We start from the raw sequence: 22,029 nt of genomic DNA on the forward strand, positions 1-22,029 counted from the left end.
GGTTGCCAAAAAGGAAAGGAACATTGTCTTTAAAATCAAATAAATCACAAATGACTAAGTAATTCAAATCTAATTGTGATAGGGAGCTTTTCTGTTGACAAAAGGCTGTGGAAAACACAGTAAAGAATATCAAGACAGAGGTACAGACAGCCACTTGGCAACTGATCGAAGGCACGAAGGCCGTTGTACTAATGGAGCAGATAATAAAAGAATCATGAGTCTCCAGGTTCTCTTCAAATCACAATCAGAACATCAAGCCTTTAAAGAAAAATTGGAGAAAAGAGGGGAAGTGAAATGGAAGAGAAAGCCAAGAAAAATATCCTCCTAACTTTCAATTACAGCTGAGGTTCTTTTAACCATTATCATGATCTATAAATACTTCCATCATTATAGCTTAATTGCTCTTTCTATCACTCTCCCAAACACCTCTGTATTTGTAATCCAGTCAGACAGCTCCATTTAGCGTGATTAGCCTTACAGGGACCAACAGTCCTACCCCGCAACCCCCCATCCCACCATACCTACCTCTGCACTGGAGTCCAGTTTGGTTTGATCTATTTCTGGACTTTCCTCTCATCTTTTCTTCTCATTATAACCTCCTTCAGTGGCCATAGCAGAATCCTAATGAGCAAAGACAATTTATTGTTCTTTTTCTCGATGCCCTGGAGAGCATACACACATTCTGCTGTCATGCACCTATGTCTTCCATGTACACACACTCTTTTTAGTTACCCACCCTTAGACCGAATGACTTGTGTGTAGTGGGACAGGGTGAATTGTTTCATCCCATGTCAATCTTGCATATAGGCGCACTTTGGATCATAATTAAAGCCAGGTGAGGATCAACAGATACACCCTGAGCTATATGGAGTTAAATTTGTCTCAATATTATTCAATCAAACAAAAAACTAATCTCAATCAAAAAAAAACTAATCTAAATCAAAAAAAACAATATTCAATCAAAAAAAAACTAATCTCAATCAAAAAATATTAAGTTGTGATCAAAACTTTCAGAGTTTTTTCTCACAAAGAGAAAAAAGTTATTTGCAAAACATAAACTTTTATTTGCGCAGGTCAAAAATCTTTGGTTACGAGTCTCGCTTTTTTGGTTTTGACGCTCTCTGTTTTTGTTTGAACTCAACGAATTTTGAGTTCTGGAAACATGAACATCCTGGGCGGGGCCTAAAGACGAACGCTGTAAGACGTTTCCCTATTGGTTAGCGCTGACTAAAGCAGCAGACTCTGATCCCCCGCATCTCTGAACTTCTGCTCGAACTGCAGGGCTTGCAGCGTCGCTTCAGTGAGGAGACATCAACTGTACAGAAGAAAACTGCGGTCAAGTGAGCCGACAGTCAGAAATACGCGGTCACGCCAGCCGACACTAGCTCTCTCTTAAAGATTAGCGTCGCGCATACAAGGCGCATTAATGGAGCATAAAGGACGCCGATCCTGGCAACGGTTGAGAAAATAAGAGGAAAACAGAAAAGTAACCTACAGAACATTTATATTAATTACATTTTTACAACTTTCACATTCATGTTTTATGTAAAAGAATAAATATTTTATATTTTACTGTACAGTTTTGGAGAAATACCTTGTCAAAATACTTCAAAATTCAAAGATTTTTGACATGCGCAAATAAAAGTTTATGTTTTGCAAATAACTTTTTTCTCTTTGTGAGAAAAAACTCTGAAAGTTTTGATCACAACTTAATATTTTTTGATTGAGATAAGTTTTTTTTGATTGAATATTATTTTTTTTATTGAGATTAAGTTTTTTTTGATTGAGATTAGTTTTTTGTTTGATTGAATAATATTGAGACAAATTTAACTCCATAGAGCTACATCATTGCATGTTGAGCGTGAAACATTCCTTGACTGTGCAGTTCTGTTAAAGGCTTTAACACTGTTGTGAAGGGAAATGTGTTAAGTTACTCGGTAGTCATAAGCATAATGTCTAAGAACTGTCAAATCTGTCTAATGAATGGTTACTGATGTCTGTAGGTTTTGTGAAAAATCGTTGTACATATCTGTGCTGTAAATATTTTTGTTTTGTGGTTTTTAGTGATGTTACTAGGAGTGCTATTTTTTAACCCTTGGTTAAAAAAAAAAAATCTTTTTTTTTAACCAAGGGTTGACTTTTATCAGTTTATGTCAAATGTTTGTGTTAGAAACTTAATAGGAGTGCATCATTATGGCAGAGGAACACATATATTACAGTATAGTAAGTGCTTTTAAACATAATGTTATGTTAACATTGGTATGGTTGTCTCTTCGAGCTTTTCAAAATATAATATGTGGCTCTGGATCAACAAGGCTGTTTGATTTTAACATTTATGTAATGCTGTGAAAGACTCACAATGATCTTAGATTGTTGTGTTGTATGTGGGACTGATTGGTGGTTTATCATAGTTTTACTTTACACTAGTTCCCTTTTAATTTCTTGTTCTGCCACACGCACATACATTTTGGGGGTTTAGTCAACATAACTAGCTTAGCACACCGTAAAAAAAATTGTTTGGTTGTTTTTTTATTTGTTATTTGTTATAACAATGCCTGGAAATAGATCTTACTCCGTTGATATGCCCGTTTAATCCCATATCTCCACTCTATCCTCAAAGGGATAAATCTCCATCCTTTAACTTGTAAATGCTCACCCCCACAGAACTTAGTTAATCAGAGATTACCTCAAACATTTCAGAGTGGAGAGGATTGAATGGCTTGCCTGCATGGTGAACTTTTAATAATTTAACAGTAGACTTGTTTTGTAAATAGAAACCCCTTCTGTCGTGATATAATGGAATACTTTCCACTTTGGGCACTTTACACCCATAATCGGACACAATGCCCACAAATTTATGCAGCACTTCCATCTCTTACATGTCTTTAAAAGCATTGGCCTGACTTGCTTCACTGTCTACAGGTTGACTTTGCTTCCAAATGGTAGGAGATTGCCATAACATTGTTACAGGGTTATAATGCATTAAACAGCAGATTTATTTGGGTGATGTTGTACACTGAACCATTGCACTTTCTCCCCATTGTGGACACACCTATTTGATGGCTCTGGAACAGAGCATTTTTCCACCACAACTGCAGTAACATGCAGAAAAGAATCAGCGGAAAAGCAAAACGACAGACACAGGACGCATGTAGCAGCAAAACATGTAGCACATGTTTGTGGGAAAACAAAACCAGGGTTGTAAGAGATTCACAGCCAGCTGGCTTGCATGCCTGCCATAGCCTTCTTGTTTACAGTTTCAAGTGTGGAGGAAAATTCCTGTGTATTTATCCACTATTATTTTTTTTTATTTTGTATTTAGAAGTTTTCATATTTAAAGGATCCACTGCAAGTACTTATTTTAGCCAGCCATAACTTACATCCACTGAGGAGGTCTCTAGTGTTCACTGAACCAAAAGCAGGGTATACTTTGAACAAGCCCCCAGTCTATCACAAGACATTACAAAGTCAAACAGGACAAACCATGAACAAATGCTCACTCTTAATAGTATGTTTTAGAGAGACAAATCAACATAACATACATGCTTTAGGACTGTGGGATGAAACCGGACATCGACAACAACTGTTCCACTTTACAGCCTTGTTATTTCATGTATTTCAGAAATATAAAATGAAACATAACGAAAGTTACGACTGTAACTACGGATCTATGAATCCCAGATGACCGCCAGAGCCAGAGCTTCAAGCACTGAATGATCATTCTTGCGCATGTGCAGGTTGAGAAATTAACAACAAAATGGTCACATGTGATCTACCGGTGGCTCACGTGAGTCTATATAGTCACATGACACTGGGAGCCCAGTCCTGACAATCTTCTCGCGAGCACACGGAGACCGAGGGACCGAGCACTCTGGCGGTCATCCAGGATTCATAGAACCGTAGTTACAGTCGTAACCTTCGTTCTATTTCATCCCTACTGACCGCCAGAGGTGGTGCTTCAGGCACTGGATGACGCATACCAACAGGGTCCCGAGGGATCCCATGGACACCCCAAGGAACACAGCAACACCACTAACCTCAGCGGGACGCAGAAGGCGGGTGCTCCAGTATGCCTTGCAGGGGATTCGGCATGGTGACGTTCACCCTGTAAAATCTGGCAAAGGTGCTTGGCGCCGTCCAAGCAGCTTCACAAATGGCCTCCAGAGGCACACTGGTCATGGCAGCCCACGAGGTGGAGAGGCTTCTAGTGGAGTGACATTGCATGCCGCCCGGCAGGGGTCGTTCCTGCAAGGAGTAAGCCACAGAGATCATCTCCACAATCCAACGTGCCAACCGCTGTCTAGAAAGGGCCTGATCCTTCCGAGAGCCAGCATAACAAACGAAGAGACAGTCAGTCTGACGAATGGGTGCCGTGGAGTGGACATACGCCTCAAGCGCTCGGACGCGCCGAGGAGAAGGACAGGCAGTCATGGAACCAGAATTTAGAACTATCCCTAAGAAAATAGTCACCTGGGAGGGGATCAGGCTGCTCTTCTCCAGGTTCACCCTCAAACCCAGCTGACGTATGTGGGCGAGCACCGTCCGGGTGTCTAGGATCGCCTGATTCAGCACATATGAGCCAGTCGTCCAAATAGGGCAGGATCCGCAGTTCCCGTGCCAGCAGGGGGGAAAGGGCCGCTGCCACACACCGGGTGAACACCCGAGGAGAAAGGGAAAGACCAAAGGGAAGAACCCGGAACTGGAAGTGCCTCCTGTGAAAGGCAAAGCGGAGAAACCGCCAATGATCCGGAGCAATGGGGACATGAAAATAGGCGTCCTTCAGGTTGATAGCCGTGAACCAGTCTCCTGGGGAGATTGTTGCAGGACCTCCCGGGTGGTCAACATCTGGAAAAGCATAACCTTGAGGAAAGTGTTCAGACCCCGGAGGTCCAATATTGGACAAAGACCGCCGATCTTCTTCAGAAACAGAAAATAAACTGAATAGAAAAACCCCGAGGCCCGAAGGGCCAGCAAGGTGCAGATCTCCCAGTCCAGGGCCTGAGCCTTCATCGGGTCGCAGATGACTGTCATCTTGGCTCGGCTGGGGATTGGAGGCCAGCGACGGAACTGAAGACATTATCCCCGGGACAGAGTGGACAACACCCATGAGTCCGGGGCATGAACAGCCCAATAACTGTGCTGGCCCGGGGAAAAAAACCCGACCGCCAGCTCCAGAACATCACCGGCAGGCCCCCAGAGGGCCTGGGGAAACGCCAACCAGAATGACCAATCCGAACTGGGCGCAAACCCTTGGCCCCACCATGGTCCCCTTGGGCCCTAGCCGGTCTCGGTCTAGGAGCCATGCTCGTGGACACCAAGAAAGGGACATGACAGGGGAGGGAACCCTGGAACAAGCTCCCAGCTGCCCCAGCAGCCACAGGCCGGCGGGGAGGTCTATGGAGACCCACCAGCTGCTGCCGTGTTCTTGAGGCCTGGGCTGTACGCTCCAAGGCCTCCAGCGTAGCGGAACCAAAGAGTTCCCCCAGAACCACAGGAAGAGTCCTCAGCATTCTCCTGCAAGGCTCAGTTAGGGGCAATTGCACCAGCCACACATGGCGCCAAGCATGGACCAGCGTAGTGAGCCTGCATCCAAGCTCACGCGTCATCAGGGCGAAGGCCTGCAGAGATGGATCCAACAAGCCCTGAGTCGACTGGTCCAAGGGAACCGACTCCAACAAAGAGGAGAGGCCCAACATTAGATGGGAGAGTGAGTTCCCGATGTGGCCCATCCGGGCACCTGAGTTGTAGGCCCGACACAGCAAATCGTCTGTGACACGCCATTGCGGTCGTGGACAACGGGCATTAGGCCTCAACGCCTCATTGGGAGGATAACGTATAAAGGAATGAACGGACTCAGCATGAGCAGAAAACGCTACCAGCGAGCCGAACAAACTTACCAGAAACCCTGGAAGAAAAGGCAGCTTGCGCAGCCTCTGTAGGGCAGAACCGCAGCTCTGACCACAAACGATCACGAGGCTCCTGGCAGCAAGAGGATCGAGGAGCAAACAAACACAAGTCAACACCTGCATTCATCAACCTGCGTGCGAGAAGAAGGAAGGGACTGGGCTCCTGGTGTCATGTAACCTTATAGACTCACATGAGCCACCGGTAGGTCACATGTAACCATGTTGTTATTAATTTCTCGATCTGTGCATGTGCAAGAATGATCATTCAGTGCTTGAAGCACCGCCTCTGGCGGTTAGTAGGGATGAAATAGAACTGTGTTTCCAGGATGTACTTATCTTTTCTTCAAATGACAGATCAGACAGAACTTGAGAGAGGAGAAGCACCTGTCTCCTTGTGATGGCCAAGTAGTAGAACGACTTAAGAAATCAGTATGATGTTTTGGTCAGCAATGTCTCAGATCATCATGGGCTGCACGGTGGCGCAGTTGGTAGCACTGTTGCCTTGCAGCAAGAAGGTCCTGGGTTTGATTCCCAGCCTGGGGTCTTTCTGCATGGAGTTTGCATGTTCTCCCCGTGCATGCGTGGGTTCTCACCGGGTACTCTGGCTTCCTCCCACAGTCCAAAGACATGCCTGTTAGGTTAATTGGTCACTCTAAATTGACCTTAGGTGTATGAATGAGTGTATGCTTGGTTGTTTGTGTGTTGCCCTGCGATGGACTGGCGATCTGTCCAGGGTGTACCCTGCCTCTCGCCCATAGACTGCTGGAGATAGGCACCAGCTCCCCCGCGACCCACTATGGAATAAGCGGTAGAAAATGACTGACTGACTGTCTCAGATCATTACATAATGATGCCTTAGGTGGTGAAGAGCCATGAACGAAATTACTATTGCTGTAGAACCTCAGCTGTTAAAGGAAGGTTTGGCTCATGGTATGTGGAGATCAAATCTAAACATTTAGCAGAAGCAGAAGCCTTTTAGAACAATTAGCAAGTACAGAAAGCCTGTTTTTATCTTCTTTTATCTAAATAAATGTAAATTGTATTTTTGTATTTAAATTGTTGCTAATTATGTAATAAATTACAAATCAAAATGGGTCTGCAGCTGAGTTGCTGTGCAGATTAACCAATCAGATGTTAGGGTTTATTGAGTGAAACATAGTAGCAGTTTAAATTATTTCATGATGTACTTTAGTAATGAAAAAGCAACAAAGAAATTTTTACATATTTGATTTTAATTTTAATTTTAATTGCCTATTTAATTTTTTCATAAAGTAATAAACCTTTAAAATATATTACAAAATAGCTATTTGTGTGATATACATATTTCAATGTTTTTTTCTAATGATCAAATATAACAATGTATAATATAACATGAATTTTGGAGATTTTGGTTACTGTTAGCCTTCTTTAAGGAATATTATCTAGAATCTGTTTTAAGAAGAAAAACAAATAAATTCACAGATAGGAAGGGGAAGAAGGGAAGAGGAGAGTAAGGGAGAACATGGGAGGAGAAAAAAGGAGACAGAATGGAGTATCAAACATGTCTTTAAATAGTAAATATTAATTTATTTTCTACTGGTTATTGAATACCATGGGTGGGAGCCCATCTGAGATGATTTTGTCCCAGGCCAGGTAAGGTTGTCAGCTGGCCTTTGTACACATGTATATTAACTAAAAGAACAGATTTAAATTTAGAAATTTCTACAATAAATAATGCAGATATGAATGTCCAATTCTGTTATTGATACTCTGAAATTATAAACCATCTAAATCAACCTAAAAAAACTACTGAAGGCAGCACAAATGAGCAGATACACAGTGGATTCGTTCATTTCATGAAGTTCTAATTTTTGACCTATGACCTATACTATTAATCCTTCCTAAATGTTGTGCTACAAAATTTAATTTCTTTGACTTAAAAAAAATGTTTCTATTATTTTTATAAATAAGCTCTCCAACCACATTTTGGTCATTTACAGTATATTATTTTACCTTTCAGGAATGCAAAGAGGAAATAATTATTAGAGCTTTATGTATTGGCAAAAAAAGAGAAGTTGAAGATGGACCCATTTTTATACAGCAAGTACTGCAAACATTTGCATTTCTTGACTTTTTATGTTGTAAATAACTTAAAATATACCTGAATTTCTGACCTGATTTTCATCATCTGATGTATGTTCTTAGTAGATGATATGCTAAAACTCATACAGAGCAGTGGGGACATCATGTGATTGTATAGCACTGTTGCCATGCAGCAAGCAGGTCCTTGGTTCAACTCCTGGCCGGGGGTCTTACTGCATGGAGTTTGCATGCTCTCCCAATGCATGTGTGGGTTCTCTCCAGGTACTCCAGCTTCCTCCCACAGTCTGTTAGCTTAGTTGGACTATCTCAATTGCTCTTGGGTGTGAATGGGTGTGTGCATGGTTGTTTGTCATGTGTGTCTCTGTGGTGCCCTGCAATGGACTGGCAACCGGTCCCACCCGTGGACTGCTGGAGAAAACAACGGTTTCCCCACAACCCTGTACAGAAGAAGCGCTTATAGAAAATTGATGGATGGATGGATGGATGGACAGTTCTTAGAATTGCAGTTATATATATATATATATATATATATATATATATATATATATATATATATATATATATTTATTTATTTATATAAAATGGAAAGAAACATGCTTGAGTATGAGCAAGTTTGGTTACTGAGCACATCCTAGAAGTTTTCAAAATTCCAGTCAGAAAATAATTTACTTTACAATGTATTCTGAATCCCAATGTTATTTATTATGAGAGGGAAATGGATTTTTTTCATCTTATCTAGTTAATTAGCATTCATTGTTGAAAATACCTTGTTTTATCAAGTTTATTGTTCAATACTCTTAACAACAGTGAGGTTCTGTTCAGTAAGGCTGTAGAAAATAAAACACTAGTTGTTCAGTAACCTTAATGGATGTTTTTTTTTTGTGCAATATTTATACCCTTACACTTGAATAAATTAAACTGGACCATCAGCTTCCTATAAAGATAATAGCCTTTTAGATTGTGAGATTAAAACGTTGTTCTAACACACAGTCTGGTATACCAGGAATCAATTCTTTATACACTTTATGGCCAAACACATCAGTGTGGCTAAACACTGATGTGTTAGCCACAAAGATTCCCAACCCACAGATCACTCACTAACACAATACAAATGACTCACTGAGACTACCTAGATGTGAGTCAACTGACTGTGACTGTGTGTGCAACATCGCAAATTAAACATCATAAATTTACCATCTTTATTTCTAGCTGAATAAAATTTTGTTAAAGATAACAATCTATCATCCTATTATATTTACTTACTTATTTCTGAATTATCTAAAAGTCATGATGACTTTAGGTGGTACTTGCTTACCTCATTCTCTCCTTTTTGGTTCTGCATTTTAATTAGCCATATGGACTGTCAAAATTACCTTTTCAGATTCCCTGAGATTCTTCCTTTGTAACACTTGATGCAAGCATGACCTTAATAAAGTAGACACTCTACTAGAATAAGCTACAAGCTGTTACCTTATAGGTTTCCCTTGATGGAGCATTAGAACGATAGAGGTGAGAGATGACAAAGGCTATAGCCTTCTCTCTCTCTCTCTCTCTCTCTCCCCCCCCCCCCCATATGTTTTAAACTCTCAGTTTAAGTCAAGTGAAAGCTGAGATGGGTGCCTGGTGCAAATGGTAGTGCCTGACACCAGATTTAAATTACAAATAGGACATGCCAACAGATACTAAGTTCCATGTAGTAAAAGACCAATAATTAAACAGGATTTTTGAGATTTTTGCAAGTTGTGCAATGCTGGATGCCAAAACCCTCAACCAGCACTGCATCTGAATATACAGCATTGTGAATATTGTGGATATTTTGGTAGAGAACAGAATGTAAGATTCCATTATTTACAACATGTCAGTGAGGTCCTGAAGCACCAAAACAGAACCAGACAAGCAAACTACCACCACCATGTTTGACTGTTGTTGTAATGTTCCTTATTTTACACCAGATGTAATGGAGGAACCACTTCTGAACATTTCCACTTTTGTCTCATCAGTCTGCAGAAATTATTTTTATCAAACGATTCCAAATGCTCACCAAGACGGTTTCTGGCAAATGTGGGAGGGGCCTTTGTGTTCTTTTTGGTAACAAGTGATCTTATAACTTGTTTGACAGTTAAAATATTTTTAACAAAAACAGCAAAAACAGGAGAAATCTGTAAAGGGAAAAAATACTTTTTCACAGCACTGCATATATCTTCTCAAATTTTACTTTTATAGAGCCTAAGTGATGCCTGGCTTTCAGAAAGAATCAAGCTCTGCAGGTCAGTTTTTACCATCAATCTATTAAGACAAGGCAATAGGAAGATGCAGCCAAAATGCAAAGGTCCTTTCACTATTCAGTCAGTGCCCATTATGCTTGTCTTTCTGTGTTGAATACAAAATCATTTTATAAATAAGTAAACTCGATTAGCAATTAACAGCATCGCTCCATTACATCAAAAAGAGAGTTCATATATTAGATTTTCTCATATCTACATGTAATGAGAATATTTTGGAGACTCAGAGGTGCGTGTCTTACTGAAAAAAAACAAACTTGTAATGTTCTCTCACCATTGTCATATTTGTTTTAGAATTATTTTTTTGTTTTTTTTACTCTCAGGTCTTTGTAATACACATACAAACAAAAGAATTGTTGGTCTTAAACAGAAAGCATCACAATATATGACTGAGTGAGGACGTTACATCTATTCACACTTCTCATTGAGTGTGAAGGGTTGGCTTCAGATGCATAATACTAAACTAACACCTCTGCTTGCCTAGTCTGTGGTGGCATTTACTCGTCCACCTTTTGATGCATTACAGATCCAGTCAAAGTAATCAATTAAGTCCCCATTAAAGCCAATTTAACAATGCAGATGGACTCTTAAACATCTAACATCTAATAGAACTGGCTGTTTTATGCCTGCGCTGCAAAAATAAAACTGCACTATACCATGTTTCAGAGTCGATAAGTTGTCCTGATCAATACCATTAAATAAAAAAAATGGGACAGATCATTGAGGTGAATAAGTATATTCATGTGTTAGACTTTTAGCGAGGTTAGAGAAAACCAAATCCTTCACTATGATAAGACTGTTTGACTGAAAAACTCCTATAACTGTACCTTAGCAACTCTGTGTGAAAGTTTTATTTTCACATTTTTCTAAGCTAAAACAAAAAGAATGCTATAATTGTTTCATTTTTGACTAAAATGAGTAATTTTAGTAAACCTTTAATGTGAAAGACTGACAAAATACACAGAACACATTTTCATTGGATAATCAGTTTGTTTGTTTTTTTGTTTCATTTAAATAAACTTCTTTGTTTCTTCTACTTCCTTTGAGCTATGTAGTACGGCTGTCCATTGGTTTACATCTAATCAATATGATAACATCATCATGCTCTCTAAGACATCATTATACCAAACAATAATATTTTTATTGGTACAAAAATAGAGCTGGTTTTATGGTGCGTGGAATTTACAAAATAACAAATTGCTGGAACGTCAATAGATTTACCCACTTAGGTGCACTTAGCTGTTTCAAAAGTGTTACATCTGGGGAAAGTAATGAAAATAAGACATTTACAACCTTTAGAAACTTACAGTTTGATTTCTGAATAGTAAAACCCTTTAATGCATGTCTGGTAGAATACAATTTTCAGGAAATGAAACAGGACAAAAAAAATCCGGCAGATAATTGGCAAGTAAAAATGGGTGAGACACTTTATTAAGAGGCATTTTTTGTTGTAAAAAAAAAAACTATATACCATATCTTGCATCCTAATTGGTGGACAGGTTCTCAGTCAGTTGTCTTAATTTTTTTACAGTAGCATTTCAGTTTGATCAGGGTTGTGATGAAACACACATCTGCTCTCCATTACTCTGCCAGTGTCTGTTCTCTTCATATGTCAGCCTCACTCTGGCACAGCCCTTGCTATCGTCTGGAAGCTTATCCAATTTGCCAGCGTTGAGATACACATGGCTCACAATCCACAATCCCGCCTTCACTTTTCCATCCCACATACCCCACCTCCCCCCTCTGTCCTGCGGCTCTGAGGCGGTCCGTCTGTGCCACAGGCATAACGATACCTGATGGCGGGGTCCACCTGCCACCACTGTGTCACTCACACCTCTCTGGTCTGCCTCTTAAAACCCAGCAGGCACCAGCTGGCTGGACAGTCTGAATGTTGATATATGGATGATTGGAGGCAGGATGATCATTCTTATTAACAATGACCACACTTGAATAACTGACCAAAACAAACACAGGCACAAAATGTGTCTATGTGCTGACTTTTGATATGATTATTAGAAAGTAAATTATGTCTCAAAACATTTTGGGAGGAAATTGTTTGTTGTGCCTAATTTCCTTTTTAAACTTTGAACACATTATCTGTGAAATTATTCACACCCCTTAAACCTTTGCAACAATTCAACCACAAATTCTAATATATTTTTGGGGGATTTTAAGTGCCAGACCAACCCAAAGTAGAAGGTACTTGTATAAGTTCAGATGGTTTTTTAATTTTTTCCAAATAAAAATCTTGACAGGACAACTTTTAGTTGTGTACTCCACAAATCTGGCCTTTACTAAAGACTTGCAAGAAGAAAGATATTGTGGAAAGTTTGTCAGAAACCATGACGGGTACATAGCAAACATATGGAATCTGGTGCTCCAGTCAAGATGAGATCAATGTTAAACGTGTTGGCATTCATGCAAAATTCTATTTTTAGTAAAAAACTAACTCTTCAAATAATCTTAAACGATCATTTTTACGACAAACTACGCTGGTAGCAGAATTATGTTGTGAGAATACTTTCAGAATTAATGGATAGATGGATGGAGCTAAATACTGGGTAATACTTAAAGCTTTAAGAGGTTGTAAAAGACTTGAGACAAGAGTGAAGGTTCACCTTCTAGTTGGACAACCCTAAACATTCAACCAGAGCTACAATGCCACGGTACAGATCAAAGTATGTTTATTTAAATACTATGTGTTATGGTCTATGCAAAGTTAAATGGAAAATTTAGATTTTCAGAGATGCTCTTTCCGTCTAATTAAGTTTGAGCTATTTCGCTATGGCAAATAGGTAAAAATGCCCACCTCTACATTGGCAAAGCTGGTGGGGACATTGCAGACTTGCAACTATGATTACAGCAATTTGTGGATCTTTAAAGTATTGACAGTGGGGGGACTCAATCTAAATGCCAGCTACGCTTTTCAGCTTGCATTTAGTTTGTAAATCTTGAAATTCCTTTATTCTTTCCTTCCACTTTACACTTATGTAATACTTTGTGTTAGTCAAATACATTCAAGCTTAAAATACATTTTACATCAAAATGTAAAAATGTTAAAGGCAAATTAATACTTTTGCAAGACCCTGTATATTAAAAACATCCTAAGCCTATCAATAATCATGTGTACACTGAAATACATACCAGATGGGAGCTATTCCACAAAAACAACTCATAAATGGTCGCGTTCTTATGCAAACCCCTCCCGTATTTAACTCACATTATGAAACATTACATTGAAAATTGTTACTGATAAATTCACACACTGACATTTCCATCAGACAGTGACTTCAAAGTAGGTGTCTCAAATCAGAACGGCATAGTTTGGGGCCATTACTTACCAGACACTTCTGATTAAATAATCAACTAATGCAAGCATGGCAGTGGTTTAAATGTTTCAAAATAGCTTTTACATGAACTGCCCTGACGCTATCAAGAGTGCTGTTGTCTTAGTACGGCAAAATGTATGCCTTTGACTTGGACTTGTGCAGACCATCTGCTTGCTGAAAGAATAACTTCTGTTTTATAAAAGCGAAGGTGCTTCATGTACTACAGGTACAATATTCACAGATTATAACTTCTCAATAAAACCTTAATTAAAAAAATATATATTTCTTAAAGAAAACAAAATTCTCACCTTTTAAACAAAAGACAAATCGCACATTGGCATCTTAGCAATGTTTAGATTACTGATCTGTTGTTTTTTTTTTTTTTTTTTTTATATATATATATATATAGGATATATATTTTGGTGAAATTATATAAGCAGTGCATCAAGTACAAAGTTGGAGGTAAATGGGAGTGTTTAATATCCAGATAACTACCTCAGTCCAGCTATGCCTGTGTGCATCTTCACTCCCACCTATCTTTGTCTGTAAACATTGGACGTCATTGATTTGGGCCATGAACACAGAATTCTGAGTGCTTTTCCCTGAGCGATGTGGTAATTTCAAAGCAATACCTCACCAACACTTGGAAACAAATGCACATCTTCCTTGAAAGGTCCGTCTGAGCCAGTGGAGGCAGTTTGACACATGAGTAGAGGCTTTACAGAATCACTGATCCGAGATTCCACTCTATTTGTCAGCTTCTAATTGGCTGCAGTGGGACGTGCGCAAGAAGATATCTGACCCAAGACCGGCCCGTACCTCTAAAAATACTCATGGGGAGGACAATGACTGAGCAGGGAAGAGTAGTAATTCTCATCTGAACCATCTAGAACCGAAATAGTCTCATCCTATTGTGATGAAATGCTGTTGTTTGTTTCCTATTCAAAAGCAAGAATTAAAAGCAGATTAGGTAAGTAGGCTTTAAACAGGACAAAAAAATATTTCTTAAACTGTATTTGACACCAACATCAACAAACATTTACAGTATTTTTATAGTACAACAGTAAAGCATTTTCAGCTGCATGGTGGCGCAGTTGGTAGTATTGTTGCCTTGCAGCAAGAAGGTCCTGGGTTTGATTCCCAGCCGGGGGTCTTTCAGCATGGAGTTTGCATGTTCTCCTTGTGCATGCGTGGGTTCTCACCGGGTACTCCAGCTTCCTCCCACAGTCTGTTAGCTTAGTTGGACTATCTCAATTGCTCTTGGGTGTGTGCATGGTTGTTTGTCATGTGTGTGCCATTGGAAATAAATGCTCCAGCATTGCCTTATGGCCTGAACATCTTTATGGTCCGCATCTTTGAACTCGTACTTGAATTTTTATCCTTTTTGGCTCTGTTAACCTGAGACTTCCAGTCAGAGGGTTGGTAATGGTTTATATGATGTTTACTCAGAAAACAAGAAGAACAACAGTAAGAACCTAAAAGAAAGAATAAAGTGATTTCGCAACGTGCACTTTTTGTCTCCCGGTGTGCATGAGGGATAATTTATACAAATAGGGAAAACAGTATAATATTCCCACAAGTATCATTGTTCTTTTTCTTCTTCTGCTCATGATCTGACTCGTGGTTTTCTTTATGTGCCATGTTTTTGGCGGCATCCTCAATATGGAAGTGTTGTCGCTGCCAATGTACACAGTACGTTTGGTCACAAAAATCTCTGCTGCATACCAATTGGTGGTGGAGTGGACAGTAGAGGGGACTTGGAGAATTGGCCTTTACTGTGCATTTGTACTGTAGAAAATACAATTTGATCACTAAATGAACCATGTTGGCATGGATTACCTGGACATGTTGAAAACTCTGCTACACAATTGCCTTAAATCTTACACACCATGTGCACTGTATCAATGGGGCGCAGTGCTACAGAATCAACTGTATTTGAAACATTGAACCAATGATCCAATAATTACATTACTTACTGTAATACCTAGTTGCGCTATGCTGTCAGCACATATAAAAATTCACTCACTTGCAATGCCAGTTGCATATGATGCGTGATGGCTTGCCTTTTTTCGTAATTAATCATCTGAAAACTTGGGGGCACTCATAAAACATTGAAATTGACATCACAGATGGTTAGTTGATTGTTAAATATGAAGAAAGTACCGTATATTGTGAATTCTACACCCTTAACCCCAATATGCACCCAGTATTTAGAACAGGAGGGCATCAAAACCAACACACATACTTCAAAGACATAACAGGACTTTATGTTCCAAAAAATCCCCTTTAATTCCTTATGATCAGACCCAAATAACAAGATATTTGCAATATGCTATCATGCCATCATAAATGGTAAAAGAGGAAACATTGAGACAGCACCTTTGAAGAGCTGAACAGCTGTAAAGATTTAACACTTTGTGTTTGGGTTTTTATGTATTTTGTGTCCTTTTGTATTTGTGTTATACCTCTTTAATTCTTCAAATGACATTGTTGAAGATCCAGAAGATCTCATTTTGTTGTTTTCATTGGTGTACAATGAAATGACAATTGTTTGGATTGTAACTCTCCATCTCTACACAGACTTGCAGCTATTGCAATAATCATACATTTGCACACTAATAAAAATAATGAATGCAGGTAAAGCTCACCTCGTACCTCTGACCTCACCTTGCCACTCCACGCTGACATATTATAATATAATGAATAATTGCAGATCAAATTTTAGGTGTACCCACAGCATTTTTCCCAACACAAAAAACGGGCTGTCACGTCACTTCAATAAAAATCCACTTTATTTCTGACTTGCTCACAGTTTCCTCATATCCTTTCGCTATATTATGAGCTATATTCCAGGACTACAACACATACAGCATCTATTAGCAGAGAGTAAAGATTCCACAGCAGGGTCACTTATACTTTAATTGCATTACAACCTAAAATACTTAACAACTGCTTACAGTTTCCATCAAATATCCTTTGGAATCCCAGGATTAGTGGCAGCAACTCAGATTTAAATGATTCCCACCTACTTTCTATGAAAGAACATGTCTAATCTAGACCCTGTGGTGTATACGTAAACCAAATAATGTCTAAAAACATAAGTAGCATTGGATGCAGTGAAAACACAATGACCCCCACCAACTACCATCACCTACAACTGCAACTTTCTATCAAATGAATGAACATTTTATTCAGTCGTTTTAAAATTCTTAGTACACCATCTACTAGATGCAAGGATACTCTTGCAAACATGAGAAAAAGTCACATTTCCTTTACACTTTCCATCTCCTTACCCTCTGCCTCCACAGCTTTGTAAAACATAGCTCAGCGTTTGCACTTCATGGCATCTGAATACAAGCAATGTCACCTACAACCGAGGACACATGCTACAGCCATCTGCCGCTGTGTGCCTGTGTTAGCATTACTTTACAGGACAAGTGAACTAAAGGACATAGGCCAACATAAATTTACATAACTTGAGAACCATTGAAACTCACAATGCAAGTTGGCCAACCTTAAAGCATTAGTCATTTAGTTGAAACCTGATTTTTAAGTACACAGTGCAAAACAGACACAATGTTTAAAAGTTCTAGGTCAGTCGCAAATATCAATATTATTTCTTTCTGCTAAATGCCAACTTAATGAGAGAGATAATTTTCTTAAAAATGCTTTTACTTTTTACTTTTTTTCAAATTCAGAAGTTCATACAGATTCCCTTAATATTTGGAAGCAGCGCCTTTAAACTGTAGGACATGGATCAAACAATTTTGGGTATCCTTTCACTAGCTTCTCAGAATAGTTCACTGGAAATTTGGCCCATTCCTCCTGACAGAACTGATGTAGTTGAGCCAGGTATGCAGGAGTCCTTGTACACACCATTTCAGCTCCATCCACAAATTTTCTATGAGATGGAGAACAGTACTTCATGCTGACCACTGCAAAACATTGACTTTGTTGTTGTTAAGCCATGTTATAATTATTTTGTGCTATGTTTTGCTTCATCTTTCTAATTAAATTTGTCCTCAAGCTTTAACCTGATGTTGCCTTGAGATATTGTTTCAGTATTTCAACACAATGTTCTTTCCTCCTAATACCATGTATTTTGTGAAGTACACCAGTCCCTCCGATTACACAATACAAACACAACATGATGCTGCCATTGCCATACTTCGCAGGTGGGATGGTGTTCTCAAACCTGTTAGGTTTCAACTGTACATGATGTTAGACAGAACAATTTTAATGGATAACATCAAACTGTCTAATCAAGACAATAAACAGACACTGAATAAGATAATTTGTCTAATAGGAGCAGAAGCAAAACCACTGATGACTGTGTTCAGTAACTTATCACAGTCTTAAGGTGTGGAAGTATATGTGTGCCCACACCATGACCCAAACTAATGTGATCGCACATGTAAAATACAGTCCATCTTAGGCTCTAAATGACTAGATAATGAATTACCTTTAAATGTACTGACTGACATCAGTTTTACTGACATGCTTTATAGACAACTAATTACAACCTCCAGCAGCTTGATGGGGATTCAGCTATAGTAATCTTTCCAACATGTGCCATTAGCCTTGAATTACAACTTCAGTTGGGTGGAAAATCCTTGTGTTGTTTAGATTCATAAGGAAAGTCATAGCTCTTGATTCAAGAAGATGACCAAAATGACGTTTACCTAAGGCAACTGGGGCAAACCCAATTTATGTTGCTTTTGAGTGTTGCTTTGATGAGTATCCATCTGTTGGGTGACTGTAAAATAAATTACCGTATTTTCCGCACTATAAGGCGCACCGGATTATAAGGCGCACCTTCAATGAATGGCCTATTTTAGAACGTTTTTCATATATAGGGAGCACCGGATTATAAGGCGCATAGAATAGAAGCTACTGCAGTCAAACGTTTGACTGGGGTTGCGTTATGCATCCACTAGATGGAGCTGTGCTAAAGAGAATGTCAACAAAACAGTCAGATAAGTCAGTCAGTCAAACTTTATTAATACACTACAAACCAGCGTTCTGATAACTCCATTCACTCTCATGGTAAGGTCTCCTCTACATAGAAATCTATTGACTAGAGCCAACCGCACGTTAGGAATGCATTGGAGTCTATGAAGTTGAAGTTGAAATCAAACGTTAGTTAAAACGTGAAAGGGAACTTTTCCCTGATTCAGTAAACACGTAAAAGAAACAGTTTGATGCACTAAATCAAACGTTAGTACATTCACAATATAGTAGCGTTAACTGTTGAATTCTCTCGCTGCTGCTCTATTCCCATGTTCGACTGCGTAGCTGACAGCCTTGAGTTTGAACTCAGCATCGTAAGCATGTCTCTTGAAAGATGCAATTTTGGGGTCGTTATACACACACAAGTGGTGTTGGACTAGGAGTAAGCACAGTACAGGTGTTTACCGCTATTACTTCGGCGACACCCCTGACTACGGTAGCCATAATGCTGCAAGCGGTGCGGCTTTGTAGTTTACCAGTCGTACTGAAACATTTTGACAGAGCGCCGTGTACAACCAGTATGGATCAACCAATTAACCAATTGATCCATATATAAGGCGCTCCGGATTACAAGGCGCACTGTCATTTTTTGAGAAAATTAATGGTTTTTAAGTGCGCCTTATAGTGCGGAAAATACGGTACTATACAATGTGCCATAAACATAAAACCTGAGGAAGACTATAAATCTTCCTCACACAAGTCATTACGTTTCTCATCTTCATACAGCAGACAGATAGGGAGTCATTTCCAGTGACAAAAACATTAATGGGACTTGATGCCACTTTCACGGTTTTGGGGTAATTCACCACAGGCTGTTACAACTGTTATAGTTTCCAGTTTTTGTTTCTTTGTTTTTCAGTCACATATTGAGTTTTCTTCTCTTAATGTCTCTAAAAAAAAGAGCAGAAAAGAAAGATCAGAATAGAAGAGGTACCAGTATGTTTGATTTGGCAACGGAAATGCCAAACAGACAAATGAAAAGTGGAGATAAAATCAGTCAAAAAGCTCTAAACTGTGCTAAGAGAATCTTCTACACTTGGATGAACCTACAGAGACTCTGGCAGGATTCCAACTTGACCATAAAGGAAAATAAAGTTTCTCCCTAAGGGCTTGATGCAGCCAAGCAAATCATCAAGACAGTGTTTAAGCATCCAACTGTAAAGAGGCGACATCACACCATGCGTCTCAGAGAGAACAGTTGGTGTCACACAGCTCTGCAGTTAAAGCTGCAGTAGGGAGTTTTGAGAAAACTGTGGACTTAGTTTGAATAAATACACCTTACAGGTCCCTCCCCCTTGCTCTCTGCTGTGCTGCAGCCCTTCCTCCACAGCGAATCCTGCTGTGAACCTGTAGGCTAGTGAGCAGTGCGTCAGATGATGGCAGATAAACAGCTATGGCATATTCACTGGCAGGGACAAAACATCAATGATATGCTTTACATTGACTATGGCCTGCCCGATCCCCACAAGTCTAATACCTTGTTCGAGGGACTGACAGTAGACCCTGATCAGCGGACCTCAGAGCTCTTGCAGAAGACTGGGACTTAAGCATGTCTAAGATATATTGAGGGGCCTGAAAATGCAGAGCCCTAAAAGTTAAAACAAGAAGTTTCCAATGAAACCTAAAATTAACTGGTAGCCAGTGAAGTGAAGCTAAGACAGGAGTAATGTGACCTCTTCTGCTTATCCCTGTCTTGCCAAGACTGTCAGAGTCTTGCCGTAGCATTCTGCACCATCTGAATAAAATGCAGAGCAGATTTGTTAAACCCTCCATTAATGTTGTGATAGTACTATGGGTGGGGCCCTGGGAATGTTAGTCATCTACTATAAAATTGGTAAACAGGAGAAACAATACTAATCAGGTTTTACCCTCTAATCAGGTTTTACCCTCTAAACTTATTTATGGTTTCCAATTATGGCGGTGCCACCAATTAAGAAAATAGATGAGCTACTCTGTTTTAACCTCACTAAAAACCATGGTCTTCACATTTAAAGTCTATGCTTAAATCCACAGTGATAAAATTATGACACAATTCAAAATCTACCGTCAAAAAAAGATTTTAGTGAAATACAAATACTATTAGGACATATAAAACAAAAAATAAGGGTGAGGTGTGTTCTTATATGCTGAATACTATTCAGCCTCCACTAACTCAACAGTATCACAAAATATCATATTTAATTAAAATACTTCCCTTTAAGTCCAGTTCAGATTTTGACCTTTTGAACAAAAACACGCAGTCTCATAAGAGATAAAGAAAACCGTTGCAGGCTTGAGACGTGGCTCCGGTTCGTAGTAGATTGTCACTCGTGATTGAAACTAACTTATGTCACAGTGTTCAGCAGTTAGACTGACAGTGAGCACAGATATGGAGGCAGGATTAAAGGTTCAACAGTCTTTATTGAAAAGCATGTGTAAATAGTTTTACTGGTCATCGGGGGGTCTGAGGACAATCGGGCTGGGCACTACGGAAGAGAGGTGACATGTTATAATCTTGAAAGTGGATGGATGGTAACTAATGTGTGGGTAGAGACGAAGCTTACTGTTGTAATGTTATTGTTAACCCAGAGCTGCACTGATCAGAGAAAATCTGTACTCATACATAAAGCTGTAACCAGAGGCCAAAATCATTTTGCTAAAATGCCATATTACTTAAGTGATGGGTATGCTGTACACCAGGGGGGCCAGTGTAAAGTCCAGACAGTACATGGATTTTTGTTTCACAGCAAGAATGCTTTAAAAAGATGGTAAATGTATTCACTACACATTCTAAATGGCTTGGTTCTTACCAGAGGAGGCAGAGATTCTGTGTCCCTCTCCCACTGTGAAAGGCCAATAGATTTTACAACACACCCAGTGAAGAACAGCTTCACCCCTTCAAGTCTTGTTCTGATTGATGGGTGGCCATCATAAAACTGCTTTTCCAAGACAGATGCTGCTAGTTGGACAAGGTTGAAACAGCTGATGGTACATCCACTCACTTTAAAGTTTAGGACTGTTTTCACAACAGATTTCTTGAAAATAGGGTGTGGTAGGTTTAGCAGAAATCCTGTTTATTAACCTTAAGCCCAAACAGTTCTAAAGACATAGCCATGACCTAACCCTAAACTAAGTGTGTAATATTACATACTAAAGATGTTGATTCACAATGCAAAGTTTTACAAATAGCAATCAAAGCACAACAATACAAATGTCTCACACTGACTGTGAAGCACAGTGGCAAACCATATTAATATTTATTAATTAGGGTTAGACCCTAACCCTTGTTTTGCAGCCACAGAACCTAAAGAATTTAAAGCCATTGAGCCAGCATTGAATTCCCCTGAACTTCCTCTGTATGCAAAAGCATTCTAGTTTTGTCCATAAAAAATATAATGTGAACTTATCTGTGTGAAAGCTAAAGCATGGTTAAAATTAAAA

General features: G+C 39.4%; 1 protein-coding gene across 9 annotated transcripts in view; it reads right to left on the bottom strand.

The window, feature by feature from the left end:
* The window catches only part of kazna (kazrin, periplakin interacting protein a), a 275,819-nt gene that overhangs the window by 153,366 nt on the left and 100,424 nt on the right, over positions 1–22,029 (bottom strand). The window lies entirely within an intron of this gene.

Source organism: Girardinichthys multiradiatus, chromosome 1 (assembly GCF_021462225.1).
Source record: "Girardinichthys multiradiatus isolate DD_20200921_A chromosome 1, DD_fGirMul_XY1, whole genome shotgun sequence".
NCBI classification, from domain to species: domain Eukaryota; kingdom Metazoa; phylum Chordata; class Actinopteri; order Cyprinodontiformes; family Goodeidae; genus Girardinichthys; species Girardinichthys multiradiatus.